This window comes from Delphinus delphis, chromosome 5, assembly GCF_949987515.2.
Source record: "Delphinus delphis chromosome 5, mDelDel1.2, whole genome shotgun sequence".
Classification (NCBI taxonomy): domain Eukaryota; kingdom Metazoa; phylum Chordata; class Mammalia; order Artiodactyla; family Delphinidae; genus Delphinus; species Delphinus delphis.
Genome location: NC_082687.1, coordinates 100,406,017 through 100,428,082, shown reverse-complemented (window position 1 = coordinate 100,428,082; position 22,066 = coordinate 100,406,017). Strand labels below are relative to the sequence as shown.

Below are 22,066 nucleotides of genomic sequence, written 5' to 3'. Positions count from 1 at the left end.
GAAAACTGTCCCATAGGTAGTCTGAAGTCAACCCATGCAAAGTTGTTTTCCAAATTAGTGAGAGATTAGGGTTGAAGCATCTAGAAAGGAGTTGCAAGTGGGAGGTGACTAAAGCATCCCCCCAGGAGCTCTGTCTGCCCCATGACAATCACCAGCAACAGTGCTTTGAAAACTTATACGTGCACACCGATCCGCTAGAGAGGTAGTTCAAAATGCAGATTCTGATCCAAGAGTTCTGGGGAGAGGCCTGCGAGTCTGTGTTTCAATAAGCTCCCAGGAGAACCGGTCTGCCCACCCATAGCCCTCGGAATGGCAAGAACTCAGTGAGCTTGGAACAACTGTGTTCATTCACATTCAGATCCTGATGCCCTTGGCCTTGGGCTGTGAAGGCTGATGTGCCTTTGGTTTTTGTTTCTTATGATTGTTGGGGCAGTTTGTTTTTAAATCCAGGTTTGGAACCACCTGCAGTAGACAAAATAGAGAGGGATCAGTCCCGTCACAGAGCTGGTGTTATCTGTGGAGGCGGGCAGAGGGGAGATGTTGGAATTCAGAGGATTAGAGCCAAAAACCCAGGCTCAAACCTCAGCTGTATAACTTAAAATCCACAAGACAGGATTGAAATCTCAGAGCCTTAGATTGAATGCCTTGGCCCAATATATACCGATTTTGAGGATTAAATAGAACAGTCTGTGTGGTGCTTACGAAGTTGCCATATTGCCTGGCCCAAGGCAAGCCCTTCAATCGTGGTAGCTATTTCTGTCCCTAAAAAAGAAGGCTGTGTGGTATAAATGGGAATCAAGGATGATAATTAGTCAAACGCATTTGTTCATGATCCAAAGTACTGCAGTGACTCAACCAGACAGAGGCTTACAGAAGAAAGGACAGTGACACACAGAAGCAATCCAGGCTCTCTATCTGGGGAAGGGGCACACAGAGGGTCCTCCCTGAATACCCCCTGCCTGAGTGATGGGCAGCCATATGTGTGCAGCGGGGAGGCCCCCAGGAGGGCTGAGGAGGGGCTACTTCTCCTCAACATGTTTAATCTGCGGTGCTGTGCACAGAAGGCAGCAGTGACCTAAATAAATCCTTCATTAGAAGCAGAAACACACTGGCACAGGCAGAGTTCTGTGACAGGAGGGCGGACAGGGCCTCTCTTATTACTCGGTGCGGCTGAGTGGAAAAGAGGGCCACGCTAGCAGACAGGAGACAGGAGCTGGGCTGCCTCAGTGCACTTGGATATGCATGGCTCGATCCCTGCTCCAGCTGTGACCCAACCTCCCAACAGGTACCATCTGACTGTGGGAGCCTCCCTGGCTGAGGTGGACGGTCATCATCACCCCACAGATGGCCAGCACCTATGAAATCCATACATTTCCCCAGAAATGGCAAGGAAAGACACACAGAGCATCAGAGGCCAAAGAACCCTGTGCTGTCATCTTGTCCTGTCCGTATCCCTGTTGATGGGGAAACAGGTGGGCACAGAACGGGAATCCCAAGGTCAAGTGTGTAGGGGCTGAAATGAATCAGAAAGCAAGGTGTTCTGATTCCCATGCCACCAGGGCCCAAACACATGGGAATCTGTGTTTCTTTTATGTTGGGACAGGGAACATTAGAATACTTTTGCAGCTGAAAATACATATATACAAGCCAAAGTAAATTCTTCCCCTGGGTGGGCAAAGGTAGAGGGCGGATTTGTCTCATTTCTTGAGCCAGACTGTACAGAGAGAATTTTGTTTCCCCCCAAAATTCAGAGGTTGAAGCCCTTATCCCCAGTGTGGAGATGGGGCCTTTGGGAGGTAATTAAATTTAGATGGAGTCCTGAGGATAAGACCCACAGTGGGATGAGTGTCCTTATGAAAAGAGGAAGAGAGATTGGTACTCTGTCTGCCACTTGAGCACACTAGGAGACAGCAACCATCTGCATCCAGGACAGAGCTCTCACCAGGAGCTGAATCTGTTGGCATCTTGGTCTTGGACTGCCCAGACTGGAGAGCTGGGAAAAATACATTTTTGTTGTTGTTTAAGCCACCCAGTCTATGGCATTTTGTTACAGCTACCTGAGCAGACTCATACATAGCCCTTAGAAGAAATAGTAAAGAAAAAGTCTGCTTGGGACTGCTTCCACTGCGTAAGTTTTCCCAGGGGTAGCACACAGCGGTCTCCTGGATCAGGCAAGTGACATCCACCTAGGAAGGCTGCTGGCCAGTGGGGACTGCAGCAGGCAGCCACGTGTGTACGTGGTCTGTCTAAGGAGCCAGCTGCTGGCAACTCTGGCAGATGTGGTTGGAGACAAGAGACCCGTGTGGGCTGATCTTTGGAGCTTTCAAAATTGAACTATGGATATTTATGTGAAAACTCATGATTATTATTAGGTATGAATGTAATAAATGGCTATCAGTTGCCAAGACAGGTGAAGATGAAAAAAAGAAAAGATTAGAAAGCAAGTCTGCAAAGACTGATGCCTCAGGTCTATACTTTGCCCACAGGTGCCCCTCCCCCCAAACTTTTACAAGGCACCTATGATGTTGCTAAGATTGTACTGAGTTCCCGGGGACACAGAAATAACCCAGTCACCATCCTCAGAGCACCCTGTAAAGTAGAAGATACAGGTGGAAGGAGACCTATTACCGTGTTCAGTGTGGGCAGGGATCAGGTACAGTTGCATCAGAGTCCAGGGGAGAGAGGCCACACAGGTAGAAGACCAGGGAGGGCCTGGTGCCATTCTACCAAAAGGTGATCAATGGCCGGGTATAACCCGGGAGGAGGCTTGGGGTCTGCTCAGCAGGCAGTTCCCCAGGGACAATCATCCCAAATGGAGTTTGTAGCAGAATCAGGGCAGGGCAGGGCAGGTTGCGGGGACTTGGCCTGTGCTGGGGTTGGCTGTGGAGGTGGAGGGGGAGGGTGACAGATATGAGGCTGCAGGAGCCAGCAGGGGCCACGACTTGAGATTCGGAAACACAGTGGAGGGAAAAGAGCCATGGCAACGGAACAAAGCAAAAGGTGCTGAGCTTGAATCCCAGCAATGCCACTCACAGACTCCAAGATGGGGCAAGTTAATGGAAAATCTTGGAAACTACTGCTCACTTTTGGTCCAAGAGCTTGATTTTGTCTTTGCTTTGGATATGCATGTTCTTGGTTTAAACATGATCATTTAAAGGCAGACATTTAAGTGACAGCTTAGTACTGACCTTGAAACACACTGGGGGTGCAGTGAGGACTGACATCCCTGCCTGCAAGTCGCTGAGGGGGAAACAGGCATGGACAGAATTAAAGCATGGTACCATGGCTGGTTTTGATTTTACATTGTCTGTATTTTTTCTTTCATTTTTTGAATTAAATTGTTGCTGTTCCTGTAACAGCACTGAATGCAGCAATGGTGGTGCATGGCTTTTTCCTCCATCCTCCCCACATACACATAGGGCTGTGATTTCTGTTCATCCCTTACTTAAAAATTTTTTAAAACCACTATTCAAGTTAAATATTCCTTTATTCTTAAGCTTCAGGTTTTAAAAAATGAATTAGTGTCTCATGTGCCTCTGATTTGAGCTTGAACTTATCTATAATGAATTTACTTTAAACAGGAAACACCTACCTTATTATCTCAGTCATCTCGAAATCTTTAAATGCCATTTAATCTATCGAAAAGATCTTGCACTTGACACAAGCTTCCCTGTGATCTCTTGTTATCTCTTGCTATAATTTCAGTATCTTCAGATTAAATGTAACACTCTACAATAAGTTCAATCATCATCAGCCTGGTCATTTATTCTTTCTGAATATTGCTGCAGAGTGATTTATGGTTTCTTCTTTTAAAATATTTTCAATTTATTATTACTTAAATAACATATTTGAAACGATCTGGCATCTGAGGGAGACATTCAGGAATCCTAAGATGAATTACAAGAGCTCAGAGGGGGCAGGCTGGTGGTTAAGAGTGTGGGTTTGAATCCCATCTCCATCCCTTACTCCCTCTGTGTGACCAAGAGCAAGTTATGTGTTCTCTGTGTGCTTCGTTTGTTTTTTACCTGAAATGTAGGGATGGTTACAGTATTAATTTTGTAGGATTGTCATGAGGCTTAAAGGAGATATTTACTACATGAGTGCTAAGAAGAGGGCCTGGCATATAGAAAACCCTCATCAAATGTCATCATCAGCCCTGGCAGGACTCTGTTTTCCACTGTAGTGGCTGATAAAGGTCTTATTCAGGTAGTCAATATTGCTAACACCAATCATTTCAGGCACATAAAATGCATCTCCACAAAGTCACCTTTGCTTGAAAGGACCAGTGCACAAGAGTGAGCATGGTGCTAGCTGGGGTCAGGAGCTGGGGTCTAGTCCCAAGTTCTGTCCTGACTTCTGTGTGACCTTGGCCAAGACAAAGAAATACTCTAAGCCTCTTTTACAAAAGGAAGCAATCGGACCACAAATGCTAAGAACATCCGCCCTCTTGTATCTATCTACAACGCAAAGGCTTTAGAGAATTAAGAAACATTCTTGACTATCAAAGCAAGATACTATTATCCAAAATTCCAAACAAAACAATTACTGTTAAAAATAAATCATAAAGCTTTGTCACTTGGCATCAGTCTAACATTTCATGGGTTAAAGGTAGCAACATGTCTTGAATTTCTACACTGCCAAAGTCCTTTGATATAAGGGAAAATAATACAGCTTCTAGCAGGAAAGACTGTCCCCTTGGGTAGGGTCTCCCAAACTACCTGCTGCTCTAGTTCTATTCAGATCGTATCCAGCGTTCATTCAACAAATATTAATTGAACGTAGCACCTGATTAAGAGGTGGATCAGCTAGATTAGAGAACCATCTCCAAAGGATGCTTAGTCACCACTAGAACAAAACATGATGAAGAAAAATAGCATTATATAAAAGGCTTCTCAGTGATAAGAAGATATACATTTAAACCAAGCCCTTCAGGCTGGGGTAGGGGCTGAGGGGTTGTGTGTGCTGAGATAAGCCTTCCCCACACCCAACTCCAAAGGGTCAGCTTCAGGACCTTCTAGGCTGGCTAGAAGCAGTGGACTCTAGGGCTTTTGCTTGTGTAAGAGAGGGATGTAAGTTTGGGAGTGAGCAAAATTGCCTAAGACAACAGAAAAGGGCTGAGGGCTGCCACAGGCGTTCATTTTCTTGGTTCTGACCACACATAACACTCAGTCTCTCCCTAAATAAATGAAGATGCAACCTTTGAAGAATAGTAGGACGTGCAAAAACCCAATTATCAGCCTGCTCAGCGTAGCCACAATTCAGACAAGCCCTAAATAGACTAGCTGTGTATCAGGCACTGGGGAATTGGAGATACAGCTTGCATCCTGTTCCTTCCCTCAAATGACTCAGGTACACGCAGGGGTGTAGGGTGTACTGGGAGGCAAATGGAGGGAGACGGGGCAAAATATGTGATGACTGCACTAAGGTTAGGGCTGAGAGATGGCTACAGATATGCTGCTTATTAGCAGAAAGATTCATAGACAACAGAATAATGGGTAGACATACATCACACATCAAATTGTTTTGGTCTTATTAATGTGTCAAGAGACGAGAAGAATTGTAACAGAGTTACATTTAGAAATAGCTTGTTTTGTGTTTCAAAATCAAAGATGGAAAATGGCGTGGGAATGAGTTATCATGTCCCAATAACTGTATTTCTCCAATTCTTAGTGAACAAGAAGGAAAAAGCAAAGGCATTGGAAGAGGGAGTCTTCATGTGATTTTCTACATTGCTCTTTGTTTTTTGGTGTTGATTAGATTTGATGGAACTTCAGTAGGGCTCATCCACGGGATTCCCCATTCCAGTTCCTTCTGAAAGGAATTTGCTACATAAAATTGTGTGTGTGTGTGTGTGTGTGTGTGTGTGTGTGTGTGTGTGTGAGAGAGAGAGATAGCTCCAATGATGAACTAAGTTTTCAAGACTTCCTGCAACTTTCACACCCTCTCAAGGTCATCAATGCACTAATGAAGCTAACACGTGTCTTGAGGTCCTGCCCATGTGATGCTTCCATGACAATGAGTTTCCAAAGTTCTCAAAGAAAAAATATGACTGTGTCCCCCTTGATCATTGAGCCACATTGCTTTCCCACTTTGACAACTACCTTCATTCCCCCATCAGCTGGTAGGAACGTGCAGGCCTGGCTTTGTACCCCAGATTAGGACCAAACTCAAACTAGCATTGGTGTCCAACATGCCAGGGAAAAGGAGGGGCTTGGCCAAAGCACAAGGGTTCAAATTAAATGAGGTTTTGAAGATTGTGCTGAAATTCATAGTTTGGCTTTCCACAAGTCTCCTTCAAATGTTTAGAGTCATAGGAGGAAAGACATTTAGTGTGAGTCACTAAATTAGATTTCAAGAAGATTTCTTCTTACACATATTACTCTCCTTCTTCCCTCAGACACCACCCAGGAGTCTATGTGATTTGCTCAGGACACAGACACCAGGTCTCCTGAGGGCAGGTCCCTTCCGGGCATTGGCCAGGGATACAGGAAGGAGACAGGTCCCCCCTCAGCCTCCAGGAGACCACTGTGGAAGGGGAAAGATGGATGTGGAAATATATACTTACAGCTCAATGAGACGGAAGGAGCTCTGTGGTAGACACAATTTTAGCAACTTAAAGGAGGCCAGGAAGAGGAAGTTTGTGACATGCTTCATGAAAAAATACCTAAGAAACATTCAGAGGTCTGATGAGGACAAAAACCAAGCTCAACGCTTTTAACTGACATCCAGGGTAAAGTATATAAACAGAAAAATAGAGAAATAAATAGAACGGTGTGGGAAGATCAAAGCAAGTGAGTTGATATCTGCCGGAGTTTAAATCCTGGCTTAGTTATTTGATCACGGAAAAGCTACATGCCTCCCTGGGTCTTATTATTTCCCATCCAAAGATAGGGTATGCTTCCTACCATGTTGAGTGGCTGTAAGAATTAAATGAGATATTGCAGAAAAATACCTCAGTCCACCTGACACAGGGTTAGACCCTCAATACATAGGAGTTCAATAAAATTGGTTCAATCAACAGTAGTATGATGAATTAGCTTGAAGAGAAAAATAAAAGGACAATAATAGCAATTAAAATTCAGATTTTTATAACAAGTAAGCTGCTAAATAATTGTCGTAAGAAAGGAATTGCAACATTCCAAAAATTGACAAGGAAAAGCATTCTTCAGAAAAAGTGGAAAATTTTGAGTATAGAGAGCTATGCAGAGAGAGATAGATGGCAAAGAAAACAGCAGAATGAAAAGCACCAAGTGGCTCAATCTAATGTTTTTAAAGGACAACAATTATGAGATAATTACCCTTTGAACCATCTTTGCAGAGGACCGAAAAGAACTATTTAAGTAAGAAAAGGCGGCAGGTGAAGGCAATTCTGAACACACGCGATTGTTTAAATCAGCAGGGCCCGGTGGCTTGTGTAATCAGAATCCTCGCTAATGGCTCCATGCCAACCCCGAGCCCTTCTGCTGCATCTGCTGGAATTTGTGTGATGGAGGAAGCGTGGCTGGGATCAGAGCAAGGCCAAGGCCGGCTCCACTTTCAAGAGTAAACAGTGTAGAGCCTTCCCTGGGACAGGGGCCTCCCAGGCTAGGGGAAGGCTTATGCACACAGGGCTGCCTGCAGTGAGAGGGCTCGGGAAAGGACAGAGAGCCGGGTGGCACTGACTTTACCCAGAGGACATTTTCTGGGGTCACTTTCATTCCTTGGTGGGTCACTAAGGACAGCTGCCCACGTGAGCTCAAAAAATCTGAACTAAAACATCAGGTTTCTCTCAAAGACTGATGTTTCTGTTTACGATAATGGTACTTTCACTTCCCAGTGGTACATTCTGTTGAGCAATCCTGCACTGAGATCAGGGAGCAGGTGGGAGCGGGTGCAAAGCTCTAAGAGCAGTGGTTTATCCTGCTCTCTGGGGGCAGCTGTTTCCTGAGGGATGCGGTGAAGCCCACAGCAATCACAGCAACGTCACGGCGCCAGAAGGAGCCAGGAGAACTGAGAATCGACCCCACATCTCAGTGCCTCCTCCCTCGGCAGCTTGTCCCACTCAGGTCGGTGGCAGGACTCTGCCTTGAGGCTCTCAGAGACCTAGAAAGACAGTGCAGGCCATCACGCCAGAGTGGGGAGAAAATGCACAGAACCTCAGCTGGCCCTTCAAGCTCCAGGAAGTGACACTTCACTTTCTCTTGCTTTCACTGCCCACAGCAAGTCACAAGGCCATCTAATCTTCAGATAGGAAAAATGCAACCCTACTCTGTGCCTGGAAGAGAGAGAGCCGCAGAGCTGCCACATGCAACTGCCACATGCACGTTATTTATTATGGATGGAGCTGGGGGGTGTGGTGGTTGGAGAGCATCCAGGACAGACCTAAGGGAAGGACAGTCTGGAGCTAATAAAACAGGGCGAAGGGCTTCCCTGCTGGCACGGTGGTTAAGAATCTGCCTGCCAATGCAGGGGACATGGGTTCGAGCCCCGGTCCGGGAAGATCCCACATGCCACGGAGCAACTAAGCCCATGTGCCACTACTACTAAGCCTGCGCTCTAGAGCCCGCAAGCCACAGCTACTGAGCCCATGTGCCACAACTACTAAAGCCCACGTGCCTAGAGATCATGCTCCGCAATAAGAGAAGCCACCGCAAAGAGAAGCCCGTGCACCGCAACCAAGAGTAGCCCCTGATTGCCACAACTAGAGAAAGCCCAAAAAGCAACAGCAACGTGCGCAGCAACAAAGACCCAACACAGCCAAAAATAAATAAATTAATTAATTTAAAAAAAAGGGGGGAGGCTGTCAGAGGGAACAGCATGGGCAAAGGGTGGAATGTCCACATTCCTGATTTATCTGGGGAAACAATGGGCAGTCCTGTGGTCAGAACACAAGGTGTGTGTCAGAACAGAGGATGGTGAGGGACGAGGCTTGAAAGATTAGAATGTGAATGCCATGCTGCAGGATTTGAATTGCATCATTACTTATAATTATATTTAAAAAAAAAAAACAAAACAGCAAAAGAAAAACTAGGTTTTGAGCACCCACTCTGGGCATTAAGTGTTCCCTATGCACCACCACATTTAATCCTGACAAATCAGAATTAAAAACAGAATATATTGGGTTCTTAGGTTTTTTTAGTCAACAGTTATTTCCTGGGTGCCAACTGCCTACCAGGCATTGGTTCAGAATTGTTCCAGGGTTGTAGCCTCCATCCTCCTATGATTTAATCTACTGGAACAGATTAAACATTAAATAAGTGTATGAAAAAATCCATAATTAAAAATCACAGAATATGTGAGGTTTAGAGAGACGATGACCTTGCCCAGAGGGATATCGTGATGTAGCAACATGGCTGAGCCGAGATCTCATCTATGTTTAAGTGTCCTGCACTCAAACACTAATACTGTAAATCACGGTGATCCATGGGACATTATTCATCAAGGCACAGGGCAGGGACCTGATTATAGTTGTGTTTTGCAAAGATTGTTCGGATCAGGGCTGGAGAAATTAACATAGAGAAATACTGCAGATGCAAATGGTTGTAAAAGTTATGGAGCTGGGGAGGGAAGGAAAAGCATAACCAGGAGAATACAAGATTTGTATTTCAGCCGAAGACAGAAATAAAAGATGTTATGAAGCAGAGCAGGGTCCATAGCCCATTGCAAGATACTAACATAAATGTAACAGTTGCTCAAAGGCAAGAGGGATCAATTTGGGATGACCGTATTCGATTAATTGGCCTCTTCCACAGTTTCAAATGTCTGTGCCTTAGTTTCTCCTTCTGTAATTCTAGCCTGTGGCTAATGGGACCTACCGGGGAATCTTCTGCAGGCTTTTGAGAAAGGTTTCCTTCCCCAATTAAAAGAGTTCCCCAAACTTGCTCCCTTCCTATGTTAGAGCAAAGGGATGAGGGAGGCTGCTGGGGCCACCATGGGCTTCTCACCACCTAGACAGAGATCAGCAGAAGTGGGAGGTGACCTGGAAGGCAATACACAGCTAGAGTCTTAATAACATTCTTGATCTGCTTTTCACACAAAATCAGGCTTACCAGCAAGAAAAGCTAATGATCACTACTAAGTGCGGCATTATACACACTTCCTTGGTCCAGACTCTCAAATCAATGTTTCACATATGTTATTAAATGTGATTCTAGCAACAAAAGGTCCATGAAGTGTAATTCCATTTAACAAGGCAACCAAGGTTGGGAAAAACAAAATCATTTTTCCCAATGTCAAACACCTCAGATAATACACTACCTTTTGGAGCAGGGGCAGTTCTTTTCCGTGACCTCCAAAGTGCTCTGGCCCCGAGGATGCTCCCAGCTTGCTGAACAACTGAGGAGGACCGACCTGTCCCCCCAGAAAAGGTCAGTTCCTCTGATGTGTGGTGTGGAAAGTGCTTAAAGATCAGAAGGGAGGGAACCATTTCACAGGGAGAAATAGGGGCAGGAGAGATGCCACACTGAAACTCTCTCTAATAAGAGTCCATGTTTAATGAAGGGAAATGTAAAACTAAACCCAAAATAACAGACCCACCTCTCGCAGCAAGAGGAGGACCAAGATGGGCACGGTGGCTGTGTCCTCCACACAATGTCACTGGGTTCCCTTGTGTTCAGTTGTCATCTAGGACTTTATGCTGTTACAGAGCAGGGGGAAAGGTTCCAGTTTCTCTATTTCCATCACGTTCCACACTCTTTCCAGTTTCACCATTACAGTTCTTGCAGTCCTTCCCTCAAGGTCATAAGTATTAAGTTGGGGTCCTGAGAAGCCTTGGGAGAGGGAGAGGGAGTGGCATTTACTTAAATGACTGCATCGGGATAGGATTTAACCAGGGACTTATTGTTACAAGATGTCACTGCACTTCCCTGGGCTTTAAATCCTCTGTCTTCTTACATTCCTTTTCTGCCCTGCTTCTCTCCCTTCTCTTCTCTTCCCTCCCTCTTCCCCAGGTTCTTCCTCCCTCCCTTTCACTCTCTGTACTTTGTGTCTTCCCCTAACAGTAAAAGCTTTTCTACATTACTGCTTCTAAGCTATTGGCCCAGAAAATGAAATAATAAGATCTGTACGGATTATATAAATAAAGACTAAAGAAACAAAGGGCAAAAGACTCAGAGAGTCTCCCATGAGTATGATGCATGAGATTCAGTCCATGGTCTCTGTGACATGACATTGAGTTTGCAATCTCAAGGTCTACACTGCTTTCTTTTGCCGTCTTATTAATAACATTTTTTAAAAAGATGACTATGAGCCAGGCACCATGTAAATGCTTGACACTACTTATTTGGTTTAATGCGCACTAAGCAATCCTCTGCTATAATTTTAATTGTGCCCAATTTGAAGATGTGGAGACTGAGGCTTAGGGAGGGGAAGTAACACCTCCTACTGCATGACTGAGAAGTAGCAAAGTAGATCTAACCAGATCTCTCTGGCTGATTAAGGCTGCATCCTCACCACCATGACGCTTTGCCTTCTTTCTGGTCCATATTCCTTATAAACATAATGCTAGTAAGCAGCTCAGGTTAAATGAGGAGTTAGTAATATAAGCTGCAACAGAAACTGATTATTTTGGCATGAGCAGTATCTCACTATAGAAGAAAGCATTAAATTCTGCTTGGGAAAAGTCTACCGGCAGCCAAAGTCTTGCTTATTGAATTCCCCAGCAGGTTATTACTTGAAATGGAAACACATTTTCATGGCCATCCTCAGAACAACATATCCTAGCAGTCCTGGGGAGATCTCAGACTCAATTCATAACCTGAGTTCATCTACTTGGGAGGAGCGGGTCTGAAAGGCCCTCTCACTGTTTTATGAGCTTTGGATTCATCAGACGAGGGAGACATTGCAGGTGTGAGTTTTCAAAGCACAAAGTATTCCTTCAGTGTACTCAGTGGAACCCTTGTGTGTGCCTCATAGTTCCAACTCCAGCCCTGTGCGGTAAATGAGCTCGGAGCAATATTGTTGAATCATGTGCTGCGTTAGCGGACTGAATGCTCCCCTGGTAGCCTCACAGGATTAAAATACCTTCTTCCCAAAGGGTATTGGGAATAATCTGGTGCACGCATGGGAGATATCTGACTAACTTATTAAATGCACTCAGAGATCTGACTTGTCCACAATTCTTCTGCTTCTTTTAGCAAACAAGTAAGGTTGCCTTGGTTTAATCTGTTGCTAAGCTCATCAGAGAAAACAGCCCTTCATCATAGAAAACAGCCCTTCCTGCTCTCCTTGGAACCCTGACTAAGTCATTTCACCTCCAAATTACTGTATTCCCCCCTCTGTAACTGTCTACAGCTCTGGAACTTTCACCAAAGGCATTATCCAGAACTGTCACTGCAAGAATAGAGATGCTTAATAAAATATAGGACTTCCGGTTAAATTTAAATTTCAGAAAAAACAATCAATCATGTCTTAATATTGAGTAGCTGGGATATACCTATACTAAAACAGTATATGCTATTTATCTGAAATTAAAATTTAACTGGGTGTCCTGTATTTTTATTTGTTAAATCGGGCAACTCTGCATAAGATGAATATAAGTTTTCTTGAGCATTACACTAGGTATTTGATATGGGCAATCTCTTTTAATCCTCATTAGAATGTTGAAAAATCTGAGACCCAGAAAAACTGTCTTTTTCTCAGGGTGATACAATCAGTAAGGAGGGGAATCAGAAATGCCAACAGACACGACTTCAAAAGCCATGCTGTTTCCACCTCAAGAATAACTCCGAAATCTAATCCCAGAAATCTGTAATTGACACCTTTTCTGTCCTTCCTGTCCGGGACACTGGGAAAAATCTGGTTGAAGACATAATTTACATCAAGTGCAAGTGAGTTTTCCAGAGACAGTGCCAGCCTGCTTTCACTCCATGCCACTTGAGTATGTATTTTTCTGAGCACAGCTAAAAGAGCATGCCTTTTCATTTCAGCTGCATCTGCAATCACCTTTCTCCCACTGTATTTTAACTGCTGATGCAGGACTCTGATTTACTCTCCTAAACTAAAGAGTGAAGACATTTACATAAAGCAACCCTATTGCAGGGTGTACCTCATCTGCAGAATTCTAGGGGAAATTCAACAAGACACAAAACACATCTCAGAAAGTGCTGAAATGGAAGTTCTTAACAAATCAAAGGAGACGTGAATGTTTGAAATCTAAATGTATTTCTTCGCTTATAGAAAACTCAGTCCTCCAGGGATTTAACCAGTCTCCACCTTGAGCGATCTGCTCACTGCAGGCGGAGAAGCACAGCCCTGGATCCAGGGTCTGCTGCCTTCGTTCTGAGGATCTAAGAAAAGTCGCTTCACTCCTGGACCTTGGTTTCCTTAAATACAAAATGAAGATGCTAAGAGCTCCCTGTCTGCCTTGAAGGACTGGGTACAGAAGAAAAAGGAGACAGTGGGTATTAACGTACTAGATGGAAGTAAAGAGTTATCATTTTCACTCTTTTCTCTCTTTTTCCATTTTTTTCAGTCTTTTTAAATCATTTTCATTCTTTTCATGCCAGAGTGCTTTGGAGCTGCCAGGATCTAATCAGGGAAGGGTTTGTATTTAGCATGTCAGCTCTTCACCTGGGCTGACCACACTAGGAATCCCTAAAACCGACAAATGAGATCGCACCTAGGGCTTGGGGCCATATTTTGATTATCTTGTATCATCATCTTCTTTGGCTTTTCTCTGCAAGCCTTTCTCTTTCCCCCATGAAGCCTTTCCTAATTCCCCCAGGCAGAAAGGTTGCCTCTTGTTTCTTTTCTGAGCAACTACTTGGAACCAGACACACTGTTCTGGAAGCTGGTGGGAGAAACAAGCCTGTACCTCCAGATGCCTGCTCACACAGCGTGCATATTCTGATGGGGGCGTGAGAGATAGTGAGCAAGTGAACCAATGAAGTAATGAGAGGACTCCAGATAAACATTATGGCTACAAAACCATGCTGTGGGAGCGAGTACTGCAATGAAAGAAATAAATAGGGTGATTGTAAAGAAGGTGTTCTCAAGGACAGGCTTACCTGATGACACAGGCAAAGGCTCAAACAGGATGCATTTCTCAGCTCATACGCAAAAAAAAAAAAAAAAATTGCTAATTTATCTGACTACCATACTAAACTGTCAGTTCCTCAAGAACAAGAACTATTTTCTTTAATTTTCTGCACAACTTCCCTGGCAACAACAGTCACTATCAATGGCTGGGCCGACTGGGGAGAGGGTGTACTAGAGTTTCAAAAATCATAAGTACATTTCACACTTAGAACAGATTTTTTAAATACTTTGTTTTCTTGACACAAAATGAAATTTGGTAATCACACAAAATGTCATGGCCAAGTAAAAAAAGCTTTAAAAAAATCTTCACTGATGATGGGGTCCAGGATTCAAATAGGTTGAGAAGCACAGACCTAAACTGTTCCTGACACATATCAGATGCTCCATTAAAAAGATGCTGAATGCCAGCATTCCGAATGTCAAAACTCAATAGCTATGATACCCTTTCCACCCTCCTTGCTCACTTTCGCCATCTACTCTTTTGCTATCATTTATTCATGTCTTCCATGCTGGTCTACAATTTCCTTGAGGACTGTCCCTTGATTGGTTTTGTCTGTTAGTGGATTCTAGCACCTAATCCAGCGCCTGGCACCTGCTAGACACTCAATGAATGGGCTCAATAGTTGATTTCATTAAAATTAAGATAACAGTCTGTTATTAGGGGTTTACCCACAATAGCCACTCCCAGAATATAATCCAGGGTCCAAATTCTCACACCCCAAAATCTTTTATTTCCAACAGTGAAAGCTGACTTTGGTTATGCTGAGTCAGAGATTGAACTTGGAGATTCCTGCCCCGCCTGCCGCAGGTTTTACCCCAGCACCCTGACACTTCCTCTGATTTATTTTTATTCTTAGCACATCTCGATCTAATCTAGGATAGATTGTCCTTACCCATCTTGCTTTTACCTGTCTCTTCCACTAGAAGACAAGTAGAAGGGCAAGGCTTTCCCTCTGTTTTATTCCCTACTGTGTCACCAATGAGAAGAACAACTCTTGGTACATGACTGGAACTCAATAAACATATGTTAAAGGGATAAATGCAATTGGTGTAACTGCTTACAGGACAAGGAAAAGGAATACCGCAAACACAAATTCTGTAGACATGAAATTTAACTCACTGGAGCACTGTCTACACTACACTCCCAACATATCCTTGCCTCAATACTCCCAAGAACTGATTTTACTTAGCCTCATATTCCAACCAATTTCTTTTCTATTCCCAGAACCCAGAGGCCGTAAATTGGAGGCCTGTGGGATATAGATGAGGAGGCCTACCTGTAGAATTGCTTTGAATTAGCGGCTGGTACTTAAAAGTCAGTAGATTCTACATAAAATTGTGAACTTGCAGCCTATCTTGGAAAAAAGAAAAAAAAACAGATGTGGCAAGACAGGGCCTGAGGTCCCAACTTGTGTGTTGGGTCAGAGCTGCAGCCCCCCACCCCCCTTACCCTGATTGTTCCCAGGCCTGTTTTGCTCAGGCTATTTCTTGCCTGGCTGCTGAAGGCATTTGAGTGAGCGACCCCTGCTGGAAAGTTACCAAAAAGCATGTAACATGAAAAAAAAGAAAGAAAGAAAGAAAAGAAAAGATGTCCCCTGGGATCTATTTCCGTTATGTTTACGCTATTTCTTGGAAGAATAATATATTCATTTTTCTAGAACTCTGGTGGTATCACATAACAACCGACAAACTATGGCCCAGTAAATATTATTCTAACGGCCTGAAAAAGCTATGAGATTAATTCCCTGTGGGTAGAGGAAGCTGAGAATGCTTCATGCCAGAGGCAGGCCTGAAGACAAACTGTGAACGGCTGTGCATCAGCTGGTTACAATTCTGGCTAAATCAAACAGAGAAAAAATTTACTTGAAGACTATGAGTTACCTCTAGGAATTAATGAGAAGCTGAAAAGCCAGGCTTGGAAATAAAAAGGAATGGAGGCAACCTGGCACCAGGGACCGTCAGGATAATGACATAGGAATGGCATCCCTGGGACATCCTGTGACATTGAGGCTGCTGCTGACACCACTTGATTCATGACCCACGGTCATAAGTAAATGCTCAATTGTCCTTTTGTCCCTTAGTTAGTCCCTCGAGATTCCAAGTCTCAGGTGGAATCATCCAGCTGAGCCCCAGTTCAAGGCCCGGAGATGTGGACACAGAGGAAGAGCCCCACCCCACCATGGAAAAGTCCCTCCATGAGGGGAGGGTGGTACCCCCTGAATAAGAAGGGTGTGTGGTCGCTGGGAACCTTCCAAAATGCAGAAGTCCACTATGGATTAGGAGGAGATTTTAAGTGGTGATGGGAGAGGGAGGGCAACACAGGCAGTACAGAGGAATGGAATGAGGACAGATCTGAACTCCAATCTGGAATCCTCTGTACCCTCAGAAAATTAATTAACTTTTCTAATCAGCAGATTCCAAATCTTTAAAACAGAAATGATGCCATCTGCCTGTGTACAGCATGGGGTTGTTTGTGAAGATTCAGTTCAATCGTTCATTCACTCACTTCAAAAATACTTATCCAGGGCTTCCCTGGTGGCGCAGTGGTCGAGAGTCCGCCTGCCGATGCAGGGGACACGGGTTCATGCCCCGGTCTGGGAAGATCCCCCATGCCGCAGAGCGGCTGGGCCCGTGAGCCATGGCCGCTGAGCCCGTGTATCCGGAGCCTCTGCTCCACAACGGGAGAGGCCACAACAGTGAGAGGCCCGCATACCGCCAAAAAAAACAACAACAAAAAACTTATCGAGCATGTATTAGCCACTTAGCTAGGTCCTGAGGACAACTTTTGAACACCAAAATGCAATAGAGAGACACTTTATGTTGATGACAGAGGTAGACAAGGGAAACCCAGGTCATCTCCTGAAACTGATACACTCATCTGCAAGTTCCTCCTTTTTTGGTTAATCAATATAAGGGCCCTTCCTGAAACATATATTTCCTGAAGACATATGAAATGCATTAAGCTAAAAAAACCAAAAAACACTCAGAAATTTAACTCTGGTTCTACAAACAAGAAACTAATAGTTCTCAAAAGCCAGGAGCCCTGATGCTGGTGAATTTCAGGTGGCATAATCACAAGAAGATACTGGTCCATTATATGGAATCCTCTCCCTCATTTAAAGTTTAGCATATGTAATTCACACAGACATTCACAAACTATAATAAAATTTAGCATTAAAATAGACCAAATGAAATTGGCAGGAAAAGCATATTAAGTAACCTTGTACATTTTTCACCGGTGTTTGAGAACTGCCCAAATGCTCTTCACATACATTTCTCACTTTTAATCTTTCAGTCTCTATTTTGCAGAGGTAAAATCTGAGGCTCAGAGATTAAAAAATAATTTGCTTAGGGTCCTGGGGCAAGAAGCTGGCTCCAAATTCAGCTAGCACTCTTGCCATTCCCCACTGGAAAATGTTGGCCTTGCTAAGAAGCACTGGGTCATTAGTGAGGTTGAAGGAAGATACTTACATCAAAGTGATGGGGAAAAACCCAGATCTTTTCCAACACCAGCTGGAAAGTTACTGCATTTCCCACAGAGCAGTTAGAAAGTTGCTACTCCCCAAAGTTGCCTCTATTCCTTTACACAGGCCTTTACTCCTCCAAGACTCTCTCTCACACAAGGACCCTGGCTTAGAAGCATGCCCTGGAACCTGGATTCTCAGCTGTGACCCTGAATACAGGCTCAGTTCCATCAGGACATCACTACCTTTTACTGTCCCTCTCTCCAAACTGTCCTCAATAGAGAGAAAATGACTCTGTACTCCCTGTGGGTATGGGCCACGCTGGGTAGATGCCCTGTTCTGGGAAAGGCACTGTTTACCCATCAAGCAATTTTACATCAGCCAGTCCACCTCCCTAGCCCCTTTCTATTCGCCATCAAATTTTAGTTCAAGATAAGAAAAGCTTCCACTTTGTGTTTCCCTTCAAGGAGCACTCCAGACTTTTCCAGTAAGAGGATTTCTTCTTTTCACAACAAAAGTGCATCCCCAATTATATTGTGGAGTCCAAGGGTTCCTGAAAATCTACAAAGTGGAGGACTTGAAATTTCACACAAAGCACAACACAGCTGAGAACCATGGGTTTTTCCTGATGCCCTTTGCAAGTTCAAGGTAGCACTTTCTCACCAGTTTCCCAAGCAAAGAATTTCCCATCTTAAAGCTACGGTGCCCTGAACAGCCCGCAGCTTCAGCCTGGATCTCTAGCCGGGAAACACCGCTCAAGATGCCTCCATAAGGGATCTTCACTGGATGTTACCTCCGTAATTAACTGCTTCGACTTAAGAGTGCTTAGTCACGAAGTTGCTGATCCCAGTCAAACTCGGCTGAAAGAGTTAGAAAGGACCCACTGAAGCCCTGAAAAGCTCCTTGGGAAGCTGATCTTTCCCTGCCTAGCGCTGGAGAAACCTTATGTAACACAATGGTCCATTTCAATATTATTTGTGCAATCCTATGGGAGGGAAAAAAGAAAAAAATCTAAGCACTGGAAACACAAAGAGTAGCGCGGGGATTTGTAGCAGAAGCGTCCATCTCCTGAGATTTCACTGGGTCACGCTGATTCGAATCGCACCCAATCGTTACTGAGAAAGCAAAAGGCAACAGTAATTCTGAACGCCAAAGGAGGGGCGTTGCGTTTTAGAAACCCATTTAGAAATGCAGAGAGTCAGAAGTTGGGTTATCTCCCCTTCCTTTTTTTTTAACATGAAATTCCTGAAATTAACACTTGAGTGGAAGTTGGTAATTACATTTCAACAAAATAAGGTAAGATTTTGAGGCAAGGCGAGAACGCCCGTGTAGGACCCAAAGGATCCTGCGTGTAAAAGGGCTGTGGCCACGAAAGTCGGTCAAGCACCTGCGCCCAGGCCCTAAGGAACTCTCCGGGGATCGGCTCCCGCAGCAAGCGGCGGGCGGAGCAGCCGAGCCGGTGGTGCCGGGGCTTCGAGAGCTCAGGCTGCAGAAGGAGAAGTGGGCGCACTCCATCCTCATCCCTTGGCTGCTCCCTGCTAGCAGGGGACCGCTTCGGGGAGCGCAGCGAGAAGGATTTGGAGTCGCCTCCCTAGAATCCCCTCAAAAGCATCTCTGTACAAGTAGTGGATAAAAATAGCCGGCGGACAACGCTGTGGGGAGGAGCGAGACTCGCGCAAGACAAGGAACGGATACAACTGGTCCTGCAAAGTGGAGGGCGGAGGAAGAGGGATAAAATCCCCTCCCGAGAGAGGGGCCCGGGAGTGCGAGGAAGCGTGGACTCCCGCCCGGCGGAGGGGATGAGACGGAAGACTCACAGAGCCGGCAAACGTCCGCGGAGCAGAGCACACCTCACACCCCGCACCATGCATCCCAGCTCTTGCCCCCGCTCGCTTCTCCATCCCATTTTTTTTGCCAGCTCAGGAAGCGGCCCTCCGGCTCCCGGCACAGGCAGGGGCCAGAAGGGTGAGCAGCGCGCAGTCGGCCGCCTGGCTCGGAGGGCGCACCTGGAGACACCAGGCTCCGTGAGTGTGCCCCTGGTTCTGAGCCGGGTTCTACGCGTTCCCACCGCAGGTTGGCGCCCCTCCTCCCCTCACCTTCATCTGCCGTCACCACCCAAGGTTCTCGAAATAGAAACAGATGCAGGGGGAAAAAAAAAAGAGTAGAAAGTAACACGAAAAATCAGAACCGTGCATAATTGGCATTAGGGGAAAAGGGTACTTACTGTCTGTCGCCTCGATTTCTCTCCTCCCGAGCATCCCCGCCCCTCGGGAAATGCCCCATCTCTGCTCCGCTCCAAAAGCAAACCAGACCAAGGTTTCCCCACCCTGGATGCTCCCTCAACAGACTGACTTTTTGCTGACTGTATCCGCGCCCCAAGTTCTCAGCCAGAGTGGTACCCGGGCTCCGCTGCGCTTTGAGCTCCTGCTATCCCTCACGGTCGGTCCTAGAGAGAAGCCTCGGGCAGGAGCGAACCTCCTGACTCTGCTAGGGGGTAAGGGAAAAAAAAGAATCCAATTCACCAAATCAGAAACCCGATACCTGCCTGTAAAAACCAGTCCTTGAAGACTTGCACAGCTGAGGGACCAAGTCAGGTTAGGAGGATGGGAAAACCTCTGGCCTCTCCTTCCTTTTTCCCCCAATGTACACTCCACTTGCTCCAGCCTCAACTCACCTTGGGCTCTGCTCTTGCCCTAAGTCCGGGCTGCCAGGTCAGGGCACCTCGACGGCCCCTCGTCTTGCCACTCCCCAGACTGACGGCCCTCGCCTCGCGCGCTCGTCACTCACCTGAGCCGCGCCACCTTCCAGCAGGTCTGGCGCCCGAAGTCGGCTCTCGGGCTTGGCCATGGGCAGCGCCGTGGAGCACCGGCAGCCGGCGGAGCGAGCCTCGAGACGACCTGGGCAGGCGGGTGAGGCACGGGCGCAGGCACCCACTGAGACCAGGCAGTGGCGGAGGTTCGTGGCTGCCCGCGAGCCGGGGACTTTGCAGGCGCGAGGCTAGGTTATCAGACCCGAGGAGGGGAGGGGCAGGAGGAGGGGCAGGAGAGGGAGGAGGGGACGGAGGAGGCGGGCGCTGAGGGAGAGCGCGTTGGGCAGAGGAGGATCGCGAGCGCCCACTGCTGCCCGGCCCGCGCCGGTGCTGCCCCGAGTCGGGTCCGCTCGGTGACCGGCTAGCTACTTAGCGCTCGCGGCGGCGGGGCTGGGCTGAGGACTCCCGCCGATGGGTATTGAAAGAGTCAGTCCTGCCCACCTGACACGGCAGTTCCTCGGGTTTTAGTCCCGGGAGGCTGGGGGGTGGGGATGGGGGGTTGGGGAGGGGACCAGCGCTACCGGGAGGAAGGGGTCTGTTGTGGGTTGGGTGACTCTGCCGTCGCTGCAAACCTGGGAAGTCCTGTCTACTCCGTCACTCTTGCTAGGGAAAGGTAGGTCCGAACCCCGAGCCCATCTCTTCCTCCACTTTCCAGCCTTGCAAGTTCCCCGATACCTGCACTCCTCCCACGTGCGTCAGCACGGCCGGTTTCCTTCCCGGCAGGTGCCCTCTTTAGGCGTCGGTGCTCCCCGCGCCGCCCAGGAAGTAGGGTGAGCCATCCTCACACACCGCAGCCCAACCGGGACGCCAGTGGCTGGGCACCCCGGGCCGGGATCAGCGCGAGCAGCCGGCTCCCAAGCGCTCCGTGTCGCCATGAACACGCCCTCCAGCTTCGGTTTCGCGTCCGCGAGCCGATGCCGATTCACCAGGGGAGCGCAGAGCGTTCAGCTCTGCCTTTGCTAGTGCACCAGGATTGCAAATGTCAGCTCTGAAATTAAGCAGGTCTCCCTGCCCCCTACCCCGCGTTCCTGTGGCTGGGAAGTTTTGTGTGAGAACTAGACCGGCCTTCAGTTCAATTTCAGATTTAAGGTTTCCAGGGGCCTGGAGTTGGAATCTCCTTGGGGAAGCTGGGCTTCCTGCCTAGCCGAGCCAAAGCAAGTCACCCTCAAAGGCAGATCAGCAAACACGTAAAAAAAAAAAAAGAAAGAAAAAGAAAAAGAGAAAAAAGAAGGAAAGAAAAAAAGAAAAATGCCAGGTGAGCGTCAAAGTAATTTATTTTATATGAAATTTCAGCAGCTCTTCCATATCTTAAATATTAGAAGGTAAATACTTGGAAGAATTCGAATTTGTCCTTTAAGTTTAAAAAAATCTTTCATTAACTTTGCTTAGATTAAAAATACTCTCCCATCTAAGTAATTAATGCTGTAGGAAATTGACCCCTTTCTCAGGTACTGTTACCCAGTGCCCTTTTACAATAGAAAACAAGATAATGACCAACATTATCTTGCTGTCTAATAAAGCTAGTAGCATCTGGGAAGCCAAGGCCAAGTCTTATTTTGGAAAATAAGCTTTTAGGGGTTTTAATGACCCTGGTTACTTCTTTGAGCCAGACTAATTTTGACATGCCTATTTTAGGTTAAAAAAAAAAGAGGAAAAGAAAAAAGAAAAAAAAATATATATATGTTTTAAAAAGTCACTTTAATCAGACTTGTGGTTAGGGGCTGAGATTGGAGGAAGGTGGTCAAAAAGTACAAGCTTCCAGTTATAAGATAAATAA

General features: G+C 46.1%; 1 protein-coding gene across 4 annotated transcripts in view; it reads right to left on the bottom strand.

Annotated features, from left to right (window-relative positions):
• The window catches only part of HS3ST1 (heparan sulfate-glucosamine 3-sulfotransferase 1), a 64,174-nt gene extending 43,740 nt beyond the window's left edge, over positions 1 to 20,434 (bottom strand). For 2 of the 4 annotated variants that reach the window (XR_009519452.1, XM_060011794.1), the window contains exon 1: positions 20,268 to 20,434. The gene's annotated coding sequence lies outside the window, so the exon portion shown is untranslated. Of the gene's footprint in view, positions 1 to 10,515; positions 10,558 to 20,154 lie in introns of those variants that run through there. The other 2 variants (XM_060011795.1, XM_060011796.1) reach the window with 2 other exon arrangements.
• Between the last annotated feature and the right edge of the window lie 1,632 nt (positions 20,435 to 22,066).